Source organism: Castor canadensis, chromosome 15, assembly GCF_047511655.1.
Source record: "Castor canadensis chromosome 15, mCasCan1.hap1v2, whole genome shotgun sequence".
Taxonomy (NCBI): domain Eukaryota; kingdom Metazoa; phylum Chordata; class Mammalia; order Rodentia; family Castoridae; genus Castor; species Castor canadensis.
This window is the reverse complement of record NC_133400.1, coordinates 336,068-350,476: the sequence shown is the minus strand read 5'-3', so window position 1 is coordinate 350,476 and position 14,409 is coordinate 336,068.

Genomic DNA, 14,409 nt, shown 5'->3' with positions numbered 1-14,409 from the left:
CTTCTCTCTGTGCCTGGCTGTTCACCACAGCCAGGCTCACCCACCACTTGGGCAATTCAAAAGAGGCTCCACCCTGAGGTTGGCTGGGCCTGGGTCAGAGGACTACATCTCCTTGTGCCCCGCCCACTTCCCCGCCCACTATTTCTGCTGGGGGGAGGGGCAAGAAAGGGATCGGGTAACCATTGAGACAGATTCACTTCTGAGCAAGCCTACGTGCATTTTAGAAATGGTTGGGTATGTTTGATTTCCAAAAGCTTGACGTGGTTTTCCTGCGACAAAAATGCTACCTGCTCAAGGGCAAAGGGGAGGAAGAGGCTGGCTTGTAAGGGGTCAATCCTGGACCCTTCCAATGTCTTGTCCCGGTCAGAAGAGAGTATCACATCTTTGTCATCCTAGAGCCACAATTTTTATAGGGTTTAAAAAAGATATTTGTGGTAAGTAGTGGATACAATTTATCCTCACTGTTAGCATGACCCCCGCCATCTTAGATGCCTGCAGTGTGTCACAAGTCATAGTGGAAAAATGCCCACACAGCCCCCAGCAGCACAGGTATCCTGTTTGGCAAGAATGTGGTTTAGCAGAGCACCTGTGGCTCACGCCTGTAATCCTAGCTACTCAGGAGGCAGAGATCAGGAAGATCCTGGCTTGAAGCCAGCCCAGGTATCTTGAAAATACCCAACACAAAAAAGAGCTGGCGGAGTGGCTCAAGCAGTAAGAGTGGCTCAGGCATGAGGCCTTGAGTTCAAACCTGAGCACTGCCAAAAAATAAAAGGTAGCTTAATTGAAGAACTGCTATCCTAGCAACAGCTAATCCCAGAGCTGCTAACCCAAAGAATTTCAAAGAATTTCTCCCCACCCAGAGTAGCATGCAGGCACCCCCATTAACCTGTAACTGCCATGGTTTGTGAGTGGAGTTCAGGCTCTGGTTTTGGCTGCTGTCCCCCTCTGTAGGGTTTTGCTCTCAAATAAACCTATGTTGCTGTTGAGCCACCACTCTCCGTTTTTCTTTTCTCGGTGCTCTTGAACCTAACATTTTGGTGCTGAAACAGGGTATCTCCTCATGTAACCTGGGAAGCAGTGGGGAGCGGCAGCTGGTCCCAGGCTGACTCCTAGACTCTGATCCCACACCCTACTCCCAATCCCCTCTCTTCAACCTCTCTTTTCTTCCTTTCCCTCTCTGTTTTGTTTCTTTTCTTTCGCCTGCTCTCAACCTAACCCAAGTTACAAAGAAACGAGAACACTGTAACAGGAAAGAAAGCTCAGAAGGGCTTTTCTCTCTCTTCCCTGCTGTATAAGGACTAGCTGGCATTCCCTGTATCACAGCCAGTTTCACTCTCTAGGCAGATAGATGCCAACAAACACACAAAAGAATCTTGTTTTCTTCAATGCTGTTGCAGTGAGAGATAGGGGTCCATGCATATTTGCCTGGGGCTGGCTTTGAACCTTGATCCTCCTGATCTCTGCTTCCTGAGTAGCTAGGATTATAAGGCTGAGCCACCAGTGTTCACCTCCTCATTTTTTTAAAAAGTAACTGCATGAGGCTGGGAGCAGTGACTCATGCTTGTAATAGCAGCTACTTCAGAGGTAGAGATTGGGAGACTGGAAAGTCAACCCTGAGCAAAATTAGCAAGACCTCATCTCAATAAGCTGGACATGGTGGTCCATGACCGTGATCCCAGTTGAGTGGAAGGCCAGAGGTGGCAAGGAGGATTGCTGTCTGAGGCACTCCCAGAAGACTCCCAGGAAGAAGAGAACTCCATTCTTTATTCAACAGGTGTCTGTGGTGTTCCCCTGTGCCTGGCCCTGCAATGGACACAGCAGAGAACAAGCCATATAAGCCTCAAGGAGTGTCTTCCCAGAGAGAGAGAAAACAGACGAAAGACAGAAGTGTGTTTGAGCACCAATGCCAAGGAGAAAAGGGAGGGAGGAGGATCAGCAGATCAGATAAGATTGGGCCCTGGGTTTGGGAACAGCTAGTGCCAACCACGAAGAGAAGACTCTGAGCAAGGGAAGGACAGGCAGTGGGGCAAGAGCCTGTGGGATGGAGTGGGCAGCAGAAATGGTCGCTGTGAACTCTGAACCCTTGTGCTCATCCAGTGCTGCTAGCCAGCTCTACTGCTGGCTTTGTAGGCGTCAGAGACGGGTTCACTTGCAGAAGAGTGGAGCTTAGAGGTGAGAGCCGGGGTGCACCTGATTGCTCCTGCCCTGGGCACAACAGATCCCTGAGCAGAGAGAGTTGACAGGCAGAGACTGGGTTTTGGGCGGATGAGGTTGTTTGGGGTGAGGGTGGGGTGCAGAGAGAGGGGTAGGGTACAGAAGAAGGGGTGGGGATCCTTCCTGGAGCAATGGGCTTTTTTTCCTTTTTTTTGGTAGGACTGGGGTTTGAACTCAGGGCTTCATGCTTGCAAAGCGAGCACTCTTCTTTTATCTTTTTTTTTTCCTGTGGTATTGGGGATTGAACTCAGGACCTACACCTTGAGCCACTCCACTAGTCCTTTTTAGTGATTTTTTTTTTTTTTTTTGAGATAGGGTCTCACAAACTATTTGCCCAGACTGGCTTTGAACCTCGAGCCTCCTGAGTAGCTAGGATTACAGGTGTGAGCCACCAGCACTGGCTCCTCATTCATCCTTTTAACTAACTTCTCACCCTAGGGAAAATTTGGTAGCAGTCATCTTTAGCCGTTAACAAATGTAGTCTAGAAAAATTTCCAATCTGCAAAGCTGACCCAAGGGAAGCCTCTCCCCCTTGTCCTGGAGGGGCCTCCTCCTTCCCCTACCCTTCCGGGCACCCCTTGTGTGAGAGAGAGGAGGGAGCAGAACTGCACCTGGCCCTGGACAGCTGCAGAGCCTTATGCAGCAAACGTTCATTGAATAACTACAGAGTACAGCACTGCTTCAGCCCTAGGCGTGGTGGGAGCAATCACACTCTTCCTGGACTGCCAGGGCTCCTGGTGGGGAGAGAAATAAGTAAATGATGTGCAAGTGAGATGGTGAGGTACAGTATCTCATGCCTGTAATCCTAGTACTGAGGAGGCTGAGGCTGGAGGAGCCTGGGCTACATAGTGAGTCCCTGTCTCCACCGAGGAGTGGGAGAAAGAGAGAGACTGAAAGGTGACTGAAGCTTGTGTATGGATGGGGGACAGATGGACCAGCACAGGCTGGTCAATCTGAGCACAAGACTGCTCTGGTCCTCACTAGAAGCAGATGTGGCTCTGGGGCAGAACCAAACCCAGAGCTCACACCTGCTGTGTCTGTTCTTCAGACTTCTTCAATGGCACACTGCAGGGCATAGCCTGCTGTGAGGCCTCTGGCAGCTGGCCCCTTGGCTTCTGCCTCCATCTCTCTCATGGAGGTCAGTTGTATCTACAGGTCCCAGGAAAAGGCACAGGTGTTTGAGTCTTTGCCCTTCCTTATTTGAAAACTCACAAAGTACATCCTAACCCTGGCAGCCACTTCTTCTTGCTCGACATCTAGAGAGGGTACTTCCAGCCTTTGGTCCTCATTTACTGATTTTCCCAGAATCAACCCATGACTCATGTCCCAGAGAAACAAATGTCAAGCTCTGTCTAGCAGGTGCAAGACCCTGAGTTCAAACCCCAGTATTGTAAGAGCTGCTAAAACAGCTTTTTCTGTAAAGCACTGACTCTTTACTTGGTCCAATGAATTAACTAAAAGCAGGAGAAAAGGTTGGCGTCTTCATCTCCATTGTGGATCATTGTCCTTTGCTCTGAGACATCCTCTCCTGCAGCTACCTTGGAGTCAAGGAAGGACAGGACAGACTGATAACTTCTGTGTGACTAGGGACTGAAACTTCCCCAAAGGGATAGCAGAATCTTGTAGGACAGACCACTCCCCCAATGAGGATAGATACCTGTAATGATGAGGCAGGAGTAATCATGTCTTGGGAACCAGCTTGGTCCCCTTAAGTGATACAGAGATAACAATGATGACAGTGATAACTTTTCTGAACCTCAAAGAACAAGGCCTCACCTGTGACTATGTTTAACTATTCATACTGAAACTGAATTGTAGATCCCAAGTTGGAGTCCTTGCATAGTCGATGGTTGAAGACTCCAGACCAGGAGTTAAGAGTAAAGCAAGCACAGTTTATTGAAAGGATAGCAAAAGCTCCCTAGTGCGGGAGGGGTTTTGGAAAGCTAAAGTCTAGGAGTGATACAGGGCGCTACCTGGCTTCAGTCCAACTATTCTACCTTGAAATTATATTCGTGATTGGTTGGCACCTCAATTGGTTGAGGTCAGCTTCTCGCTGAACTCAGCCACCTGTCCACCCCTCTTGTTATGGAACTGGACATTCCAGAAGGTCTGGTCAGCTTGTCCTGGCCTTGAAAGTCTGGTCAGCTCATTCTGGCCTTGGATCCCACTACCCACACTGTGCAGCTGCATCTTGTGCCTTTGGCGTGAGGCTTATTTCCCTGAGAAGCCAGTTGTTTCCCACACCTTTTTACATGTCTGCTTCTAAAGTGCCTCTCTCATCCAAAATGGAGTCATCTCTGTCATTGCTCCCCTTAAATGCCTTTTGTCTTCTGCCCTAATGCTTTGTGTATTTAAAGCGAAAGCTCATGTCTGTACCTCAAAGATGCTAAAGATGGGCTGAGTGCTTGCTGTGCCTTTTCCCATGCACATCCTGGGTCAACTAATAAATTTCCTTTCTTTGCCCTTCACCATGTCTCTATAAAGAGACATGGCTTATAGGGGAGAGTGGCCAGAGTTAGGGCCTGGACCAAAACTCTGATTTCATCACTAAAAAAAAAAAAAGTAAACTCTCTTGAAGTTCAGCTTCAGTAATTTCACTTTTTCACACATCCTGTAAGCCCTGCATGAATGACAGATATAAAATGGTTCAAGCCCCCCAGAAACTTCCTCTGGGCCCCTAGACTTAACACCTGCCTCCCATAACTTCTATAAAGCAATGGTCATCCCTTATTTCCCCGTAAAGACTCCGAAATGATAGAGAAAGAACTACTTGGACACAGGAGCAAGTGCTAATCAAGCAGCCACAGCCCTGCCTGGTTGCTCGGTTCACTTCTTTGTCTTGTTTGAGTGTTTCTTACTTGCAAACTTCTGGAGCCTACAACACAGAAACTCTAAGTCTGTTAGCTATTCCCGTCTTATTTGTGCTCTGTTTTCAGAGGTCACTGTTTTCAGTGAATAGGGCATGGATTATTCCACCTTGAATAAAATGTCCTGTGAGCCAAATGTTTCTTACATTTCACTTATTCTGAAACATCACATAAACAGACTAATAAACAGGACCCTCTTTTTTGCCTGGCTTTGCTCCTCTCACATGTCGGTTTTGACGTCCATCCACTCTGTTTCACGTCAACAGCTCCTTTGCACTGTTGTATTGTATTCCATTGTATGGATATACCATGACTTATTACCCATTCGACCATCGGTGGACATTACGGCTGTATCAGTCGCTGTTGTAACAGCTTTGTTGAGATATGACTCACCATCTGTTCTGGACTGGATATTTGTGTCCCCCTCAAAATTCATATGTCAAAATCCTAATTCCCAGTGCCATGGTATTAGGAGGTGGTGAGAGTGGAGCCCCAATGAAAGGGATGAGAATCCACCTTGTGACGACACAGGAAGCAAACCAGGCATTGGGTCCTCACTAGCACCTTCATCTCAAGCTTCCCAGCCTCCAGAACTGTGGGAAACAAACACTTACTGTTTAAAACACTCAGTCTGAGGTACTTTATTACAGCGATTCGAGGTGACTAAGACAGAAATTTTGGTACAGGGAGAGTTTCTAGAGAAACAGGGGCTTTTCTTGTTGTTGTTTGCCATACTGGGGGTTGAACCCAAGGCCTCGCACTTGCAAGGCATTCACTCTACCACTTCAGCCATACCCACAGCCCTTTGTTTTTTTCTAATTTTTGAGATAGGGCCTCCCTAACCTTGCCCAGGCTGGTCTAGATCTCATGATCCTCCTACCTCTGCCTCCTGAGTAACCGGGATGACAGGCAGGCACCACCACGCACAGCTTAGAGGAACAGAATTTTAAGGGTGGAGCTTTCTGAATTGTGTCTGGTACTTCTGGAATTCACTCTGATCTGCTCAGATTCACAGACACTAATGACTATTTCCAGCATAATATGGCAATGAGGATGACTGCACTGACTGTTCCTGACTCGGTATGGGATACTTCAGATCATTTTTGGAAAACCAGTGCTCCCAGCTACAAGGGAGGCAGAAATCAAGAGGACCAAAGATGGCATCCCGGGGCAAAAATGTTAGTGAGAACCCATCTCAATCAGTAAGGCAGACAGATGGAGTGGTTCCTGTCTGTGGTCCCAGCTATGAGGGAGGCCTTAGGTGGGAGGATCTGGATCTCAATCCAAGGCTGACCCTAGACAAAACAAGAGCCCCTATCTGAAAAATAACTAAAGCAGAAAAGACTGGTGCAGTGGCTCAAGTGGTAGAGCACCTGCCTCTCAAGCTTGAGGTCCTGAGTTCAAACTCTAGTACCACCAAAAAAAAAAAAAAGTCTCAGGAATGACCTTCCAGGTGTGCCCTGAGGAGACCTTACCTCCTGTAACCTAGGACAGTTGTTGCTGGAAGTGAAACTCAGAATCTCATCTTACGAGTAGGAAAGAATAGGGTCTTATTTTTATTTATTTATTTATTTATTTGACAGTACTGGGATTTGAACTCACCAGGGCCTCATGCTTACTAGGCAGGCATTCTACCACTTGAGCCACTCCTCTAGCCTTATCTGGGGACGGGGACACATAGGAAGACTCTGGTGGACAGGGCACACTGAGTCCCTAAGTTCTGAGGCTTCCTTACAAGTCTTCCTTTGCCACTCTCAGTGGCACCTTTGCCACCTCCCAGGCAGAGCCTCCCTGCTCTGTCTGGGAAATCACATTGGCCTCCCATGAGGTGCTGCCAAGCTGAGCGTGCTGCCCCTCTGGTCCCACTCTGCTGCTAGATCTGTAACTAGACCTAAGTCTAGCAGACCCTCAAGGTAAAAGGCACAGTGTGGCCCATGAGGAGCACACTGCACTCCAAAAGAACCTCATGACTTGGCATGGGCCAAGGTGCTGATGTTGGAAAATGTCTGCCCGCCTTGGTTTAGGAAGGGGGATGTATTCAAAGGGTTACAAGATTGAAATTAGAGGGCATTTGGAATTTAGGGTATTCCTTTCCACACACCCTGGGAGGGTCCAGAAGACAAACTGGACTTGACCAGTACTGGGAAAAATGAATTTGTGAGGGGACCCACTGCACCTGTGAAGAATTCTGTGGGGACAAATTGGCCCAGAAAGGAGAGGGAGTTGGGCTGTGGATTTCTGTAACTCCAGAGGGACTGATTCCCCAGCTCCCTGTCCCATATGGGCTGCCTGGCTTACAGCCTCAGGCTCTTCATCAACCAGGGAAGGGGTTGGAGCATTGAAATCCTCGCCACCCTGAGTAATTCATGCTTTTCAGGGAGCACAGTGCCTTTGGAGGACAATAGGGCTGTGTTCCTGGTCCCACTGTGCAGTGCGTGTGACCTTGGCCAGAAATCATACTTCCTGGACTTTGCTTTATTACATTAGCAGGTGTGTAGGTGACTAGAGTTCTCTCAGGGAGCGTGCTTTGTGGCAGCAAATAATTAGAAATAACCCAAATACCTGGGTGCCTATGGCTTATGCTTGTAATCCTAGCTATTCAGAAGGCAGAGATCAGAAGATCATGGTTCAGAGTCAGCCCCAGAAAAATAGTTTGCAAGACGCTATCTCAAAAAAACCCATCACAAAAAATGGCTGTCGGAGTGGCTCAAGCTGTTAAGAGCAATTGCCTAGCAAGTGTGAGACCAAGTTCAAACCTCAGTGCTGTCAATAAAACCCCCGAAATATTCCAAATGGACTGGGAGTGATGGCTTGAGCTTGCAATCCCAGCACTCAGGAGGCTGAGACAGGAAGATGGCGAGTTCAAGCCCAGCATGGACCACATAGGGAGACTCTCTCAAAAACACAAATAACCCCTGCCCGGTGCCATCCCATGGGGTTGTGGCAAGCATGCCTTGGTACCTCCATTGAATGACTGCCATGGCTGAATGAGGCTCCACTGCAGGATGGGCCGTACTTTGTACTGCTGCATCTGTGACACCTGAGCTGTTTGCACTTGGGGATGATAATGAGTATTTGTGTTCAAGTTTCAATGTGGATTTACATCTATGTCTTATGTACTTTTCATTATATATGTTATATTTTCACAGCTGAAATGAGTAATAAGAGAATAAGGAAGGCTTATGCTCAGTCTCTAAGATCTGATGTTGTGAAATTGTGCTACCTAGCAGCCCAAGGTGTCCAGCACTCTAGGTGAGAAATGGCATATCCACACCCATCTGTGAGGCCATCTTAGTGATGCTCACAGGAAACTGGCAGCAGAAGAAAGAGGTTTCCATTCTGAGCAGGGAGGGCAGGAGTAAAAGATGGGGGAAAGAGAAAGAGGGGAGGGAGAAGAGGCCCCAGCACAAAGTTTTCACCTTCTGTCCCCTCCCTTTCTACCTGTCTTCCTTTCTTTCCAATCCTCCCCTCCCCATTCCCCTCTTCTCTCTACATCCAAAGAGCACAGGCCAGACATGGCATTTTCACTTCCTGGGGAGTGTCTGGGAGGAGAGGCAGGTGGCTGGGTGGAGCCAGCACCGAGGGAGGTACAGCTGCCAGCCAGAGAGGTGCTGTATAGTCTGGTGTTCCCAGACCCTAGGTGTCCAGAGTGTGCAGGGCCCAGCTGGAGATTTGACACAGCCGTGTGGGGAAGGGAACATTGAGGTCACCCACAGATTCTAGAGGGTGGGAGAACTGTCCCCTGCAGTTAGGAAGTCAAGACTCTGTCTCAAATCAGTGACCCCTTTTCTGTTGTCCTTAGGCTTCCGGCCTCCCCTCTATTCCTCTGCTGTTCTCTGTCTGTCTAGGATGTCCTTCCTCAGTTCCTTCTGGAGCTGTCCTCCCTGCCCACAGGACTTGGCTAATTTGTCCCTTCCTCCAGGAAGCCTTCCTGGGGGTGGGCAAAGTGAGGGTCGAGTGGTTCTCATTTATTCTGGAATTTTCTGCTCACTTGTCTGCCTCCCTGCCCAGCCGAAAGTGGGGCCCTTGTCCTGCCACTGTTATTTCCACACTAGGAAAGGTTTGTAGAATCAATGAGCTAGTGACTGGAGGGAACTTAAAGCAGCCCACTGCCGGCCTCTGTGGCAGGAGGACGGGGGCTGTGTTGGTCTCGCTGAGCTCAAAATGTTCTGTCCTCCTGGCATAATCAATCATCCTGCAACAGCTGCACAGTAGCATCAGACACAATCAGGGAGTATTCTTTGCATATGACGCAAAGACATGTCTTTCACTTCTGGGCCTCTGGGTGCCTCTGACTCCCTAAATGAGGGCTGGGCCATGGCTCAGTGGTAGAGCACTTGCCTAGCATGCATAGGCCCTAGCATGGGGTGAAAGCACCGTGTCAGCATTCCCTTGTGTCACCTGTGGTCATTAGTGTCATAGATTTGATCTCAAATCAAGCTAAATAATATTTTAAATGTTATTTTTATTTTTCAGTCATTTCTTTCTTTTTCTTCTTTTGTGTGTGTGTATGTGGTACTGGGGTTTGAGCTCAGGGCCTTCACCTTGAGCCACGCCACCAGCCCTTTTTTTTGCATGTGTGATGGGTTTTTTCAAGATAGGGTCTCATGAACTATTTGCCCGGGGTTGGCTTTGAACCGCAATCCTCCCTATGTCAGCCTCCTGAGTAGCTAGGATTACAGGCGTGAGCCACCAGAGTCCGGCTTCATAAGGTCTTAAATAGAGGGCTTTACCTGAGGTCAGACTGAAGGCAGATTCCCCTTTACTGGTCATCTGCCATTTTCCAGTCTGAACTGGGGAGCAGACTCCCTTGTCTTTTGGGGAACTTCCATCTGCAAAGGAATTTACGATTGAAAGAAATTTACAACTGGGATGTTCCAGGGCGGTGAGTCCCATGGGAGGATTACTTCCCTGTCACTAGCCTGCTCCGGTATTACTTTATGCAGTGAGCTGTTTTCAGGGGTGAGGTAGCCCCAGCATCTCTGAGATTGGGCAAATTGTTTGGTGTCCTGGGCAGGAGAGCACATCCACACAGTCCACTGAAGTGCAAATATCCCCGACATGCGCTCTCTGGACTTCATTCTCCTGTCTACAAAGGGCAGCATCAGCCCCCAGGAGGAGCAGCAGTGGGAGCCCGCTCTGCCCAGGCGAGCGTCCAGCAGCATATGACGACTGTGTCCACAGAGGAGTGGCAGCAGCAGGGGTCCTTCTGGGAGGCCACTTTTTGGGCTTGGTGTGTGTAGGGGTGGAACGAAGATGCAGAGGGTGCACCAAGGGCTACCCACGCTAGGTCTTCTCCCCCTCATGAGGGTTGAGAGTCTCAATTACAGGGGCCCAGGCGCAAGTCTGGAAACCTCAAACCTGTAGCGTGGGTGCAAATCCTGGCTCTGCCTCCCACACCCTGCACTAGCTGTCTGAACCTCAGTTTACAGAGCTGGGAAATAGAAAGCAGCAAGCCTTGCTCCTGGGGCACAAGGACATGGGTTAGAACACAGGACTGCAGAGGGAAGGGATTGTTGAGGAGATGATGGCTCCAAGCAACAGGTGGTCCTCTGGGTCATCCCAGCCTGCAGGCCAAGTCCACTGTGGAAAAGGAGAAACAGCTTCTCCTGGTGAAGTGACATCCCATGGCCACACTTGGCAGGAGCCAGAAAGGCCCTGAACAGCTTCCCCTGGCCCCTCCCACCGTGGCTGGTCTACATGTGGCCACCAGAGGGCAGCAGCCACAGTAGCCAGTGTCTGGGCAGGTCTGTTTCATCTCCATCTGGGGCTTGCACACATGAGGTGAAAGTATGAGAACTAGGACCATCCCCCAACTGACCCTAACTGCCTAGTCTGTCCACTGAGCACCTATCAGCCTCAGCCTGTGGTCTGGGCTCTCTGCCCATTTCACAGATAGGATGCTGAGGCCTGAGGAGTTGTAGACATTTTCATATGTGTGCCTCCTTCCAACTTAGAGTTCCTCTTCTCCCTATCCTATAGTCCAGGGTCCAGCCAGCAGCCACAGGAGGCCCTCCCCTGTCCTGTTCCTATGGCCACTGACTTTGCTTCCAGGCATGGAGTGTGTGAGGCCAGGCTGTGCTGGCTTCTGAGGTCATAGCCAGGGTTCCTTATCAGGAGAGGATCTGCTGATAGAGCAGCAGTAATGCCAGCAGATACTCAGCTCTGCCCCACCCCTGGGTAGCCTTCACAGATGTGGTCCTTGACCTGGGTTGGCCTCAGAATTGCCCATGGGACCAGACTAGAATCCTGATAGGACACATGAGCATTCTCTAAACTCACCTATAGACATCTCACCCTCTGGGCTGTCCCAAGCCCAGCACATGCACGCAGACTGGAAACACCTGGTTGTGCACAAGGGGACCTGGGTCCAGGAGCTAAGGTTGGAGCCCAGGTGGCTGCCAGGAGTAGCCCAGAGCCACAGAGGCAGGCAGCCTCTGGGACAAGCCAAACCTCCCACCTGCCACACCTCAGTGGCTCCATCTGCCTCAAAGCCACCTACAGCCCAGTGGCTCTGCTGTGGTCCCAGGCAAGCATGGGGGCTGAGGTGGGGCCAGCAGGCTTTGCAAAGCCTGCTGCTCTGTATTTCACTCCTTTTCCCCCATAACCCACTCTGTGCTGGGGACATACTGGAATGCACAATCAGACCTCTGAGGTCATGGGCGTCTCTCTTGGGAGGTTGGGGGCACAGGCAATAAGCAAACAATGAGCAATCTGCAGCTGTTGGACACTGGGGAGGCCTGGGGAGCATGAGAAAGTATGCTGAGGGAGGCTCAGGGCCCCTGGGTTTCTAAAAAGAGAACCTTTAAGTCCTGAGGACCCAAGCATGCCTGGAGGGTTAGACAGGATCAGGTGGATGAACTGGAGCAGAGAGCCTGGAGGTGGTGTTGGGGCTGGAGGTCACTGGAGACTGGAGTGTCCCCTAAGGGTTTCTCCTGTGGGGTGGGATCCCCAAGAACTTTGAGCAGAGGAGCTGCCTGGTAGGTTGAGAAGACAGTAAGAGGCCAGGCTGGGTAGAGGTTGGGGTGGTCAGGAGGTAAGGAGTGAGAGCAGTCAGTGCTGGGGGGTTTGCTGAAAGACCCAGTGTGAGTCAGGGTCTCCAGAAAGGCAGAACCAACAGAGGACACATGTAAAGAGATTGGCTTGGCCTACTGCTCATGGAGGCTGACACACCCCAAAGTCCACAGCTGGCAAGCTGGATGCCAGAAGCAGGGTTGGAGCATCTCTAGCATGGCCAGTGGAAAGCTGAAGACAATGACCCCCTCAGACCGCAGGCAGAGGGAGCAAACTCTCCTTTGTCCACCACTCAGACCCTTGATGGATCTAATGAAGCCCACCCACAGCAGAGGCATCTGCCTCACTTACCCTGCTGAGTGAAGGAAAATTCCGTCCAGAAACACCACACACTCCCAGAAGGACGAATGCACAACTGCCTGGCACCCTGCACTGGCACACTATCAGTACTTCTGCTGGAGCTTCCCACAGTGGGGAGTAGGATGGGGCATGGGAAGAGGTCAGGACAGTGCTTAGTTTGGGCAGAGTTTTAAATGCTCCCAACCCCCAACTGGAGATGCCCAGGAGGTAGCTGGATCTAAGAGGACACTAAGGAAGAATCTGGGAGGATTCTGATAAATGGGGCATCATCAGAGTAAAGGTGGGATTCAGAACTCTGAGACAGGTAGCTCACTCAGGCAGCCAGGATAGATGAAGCATGAATGGTAAAGGGTCAGAGAAACAGCCAATGTAGAGGCCACACTGAAGAGATGTGCTTTGTGGACAGGAGTGGCCTCTGGGTGAGACGGGGCTGGGAAGGTTCATACAAGCCTGGTGCAGAGAGCACAGGGGATCAAGGTCCAGTACTGGACCAGGGGAGCGCCACACCCAGGGCTATGAAACCCAGAGTTTGTGCTGATTCCAAGGGTGAGTTCCCCCTGGAAAGTCCCAGATGGGGCTGACATCCTGGCCCAGAAACCACTTGAGACCCCAAGGCACAAGTTTCCTGGAGGCTTAAAGAGGTCACCTGAGGAGTGATCATGAATGTAAAGTGGTGTTGTTGGTAGGGATAGCTGGGAGGATGGTGCAGGCACAAAACTGGCAGAAAAGTGATAGTTTTACAAGGTAGACAGAAGGGCTATTATGGCCACAGGAAGTGAGGGCAGGAGCTGCATCCTGGGAGAAGTCTAAGGCAGCAATGCCATTGACCCCCACTGGAGTGAGTGGCCGAGAGGGGCACAAGGTCACTGTAGAATGTCCAGGAGCTGTTTGATCAGGGTTTTAGACAGTCCTCTGTCATTGAAACCAAGAGTCTTGACAAAGCCAGGCTGGAAGACGGACAGGAAGTCATGTAGTGACCTGCAAAGAATGAGGTAGGCAAAGTCTGAATGCAGGTGGAAAAGAGATGAGGCACTGAGCGCAGCGCCAGCCCCCTCCAGGGCTCAGTTCCCTGAGGAGGAAGAAGCAGTCCTAACTCACAGGCCACTGTGAGCTCTTAACACAGTGGCTGCACACAGTAATTGCTCAATTAGCATGAGCCCTTGTTATTATTAGAGAAAGAAGATGTGTCCACTGAGAGGGCCTGGGCTATCTGGTCAGCAGAAAGAAATCTCACCTATCTGCACTGCTGAAGACAGAGACAAGGACACACCTGTGCCAAGTTCACCATGAGCTGGGGTGGGCAGTGTAGGGCACATTTACGTGCATGTGTTTAATTTATCACATTAAACTTGCTTACAAAACATGTCAAAAATAAAACTAAGTATCTCAAGACAGTGGCCGCAGAGCATGGAGCCCAGCTCAGGGCTTTGCAGGGTTTTGCATGCAGGCCCTCCTGGTCCTAAGCAATACTGTCTCCATCTAACAAGCCTGGTGGCCCTTCTCTGGCCCTGGGTGGTCACTCAGGCTAGTGGTGAGTCTCCTCAGCCCCTTCCTCCCTCTCCTAGAGGATGTAACACCAGAAGAGGCTAGAGTCCTGGGACAGGCACATCCTCTAGACACGATACATCTGCTGGCAGATCCACCTTGATTACTTTACTCATCTCAGATCCTCCATATCAACCGCATTCAACCGCATCTCTGGATGTTCTCTCTCTGGGCATGTCCACAAAGATAAATATGTTCCCCAGGGGCAGCGGCAGGGCTGTGAGACCAGGTGCCCTCACCCTTGCCAGACTCCCACCCTGCTGGGAGGCCAACCCTAAGGCAGGGGTAGGGGCACATGGGAGACCTCACCTGACAGCCCCACAATGAGCTCAGGGTCCAGAAGTGGATCTGGAGATCCTGAGGGGGCCCAGAGTCAGCAGAGACTTTGGAGCCACCACCACCAAACATG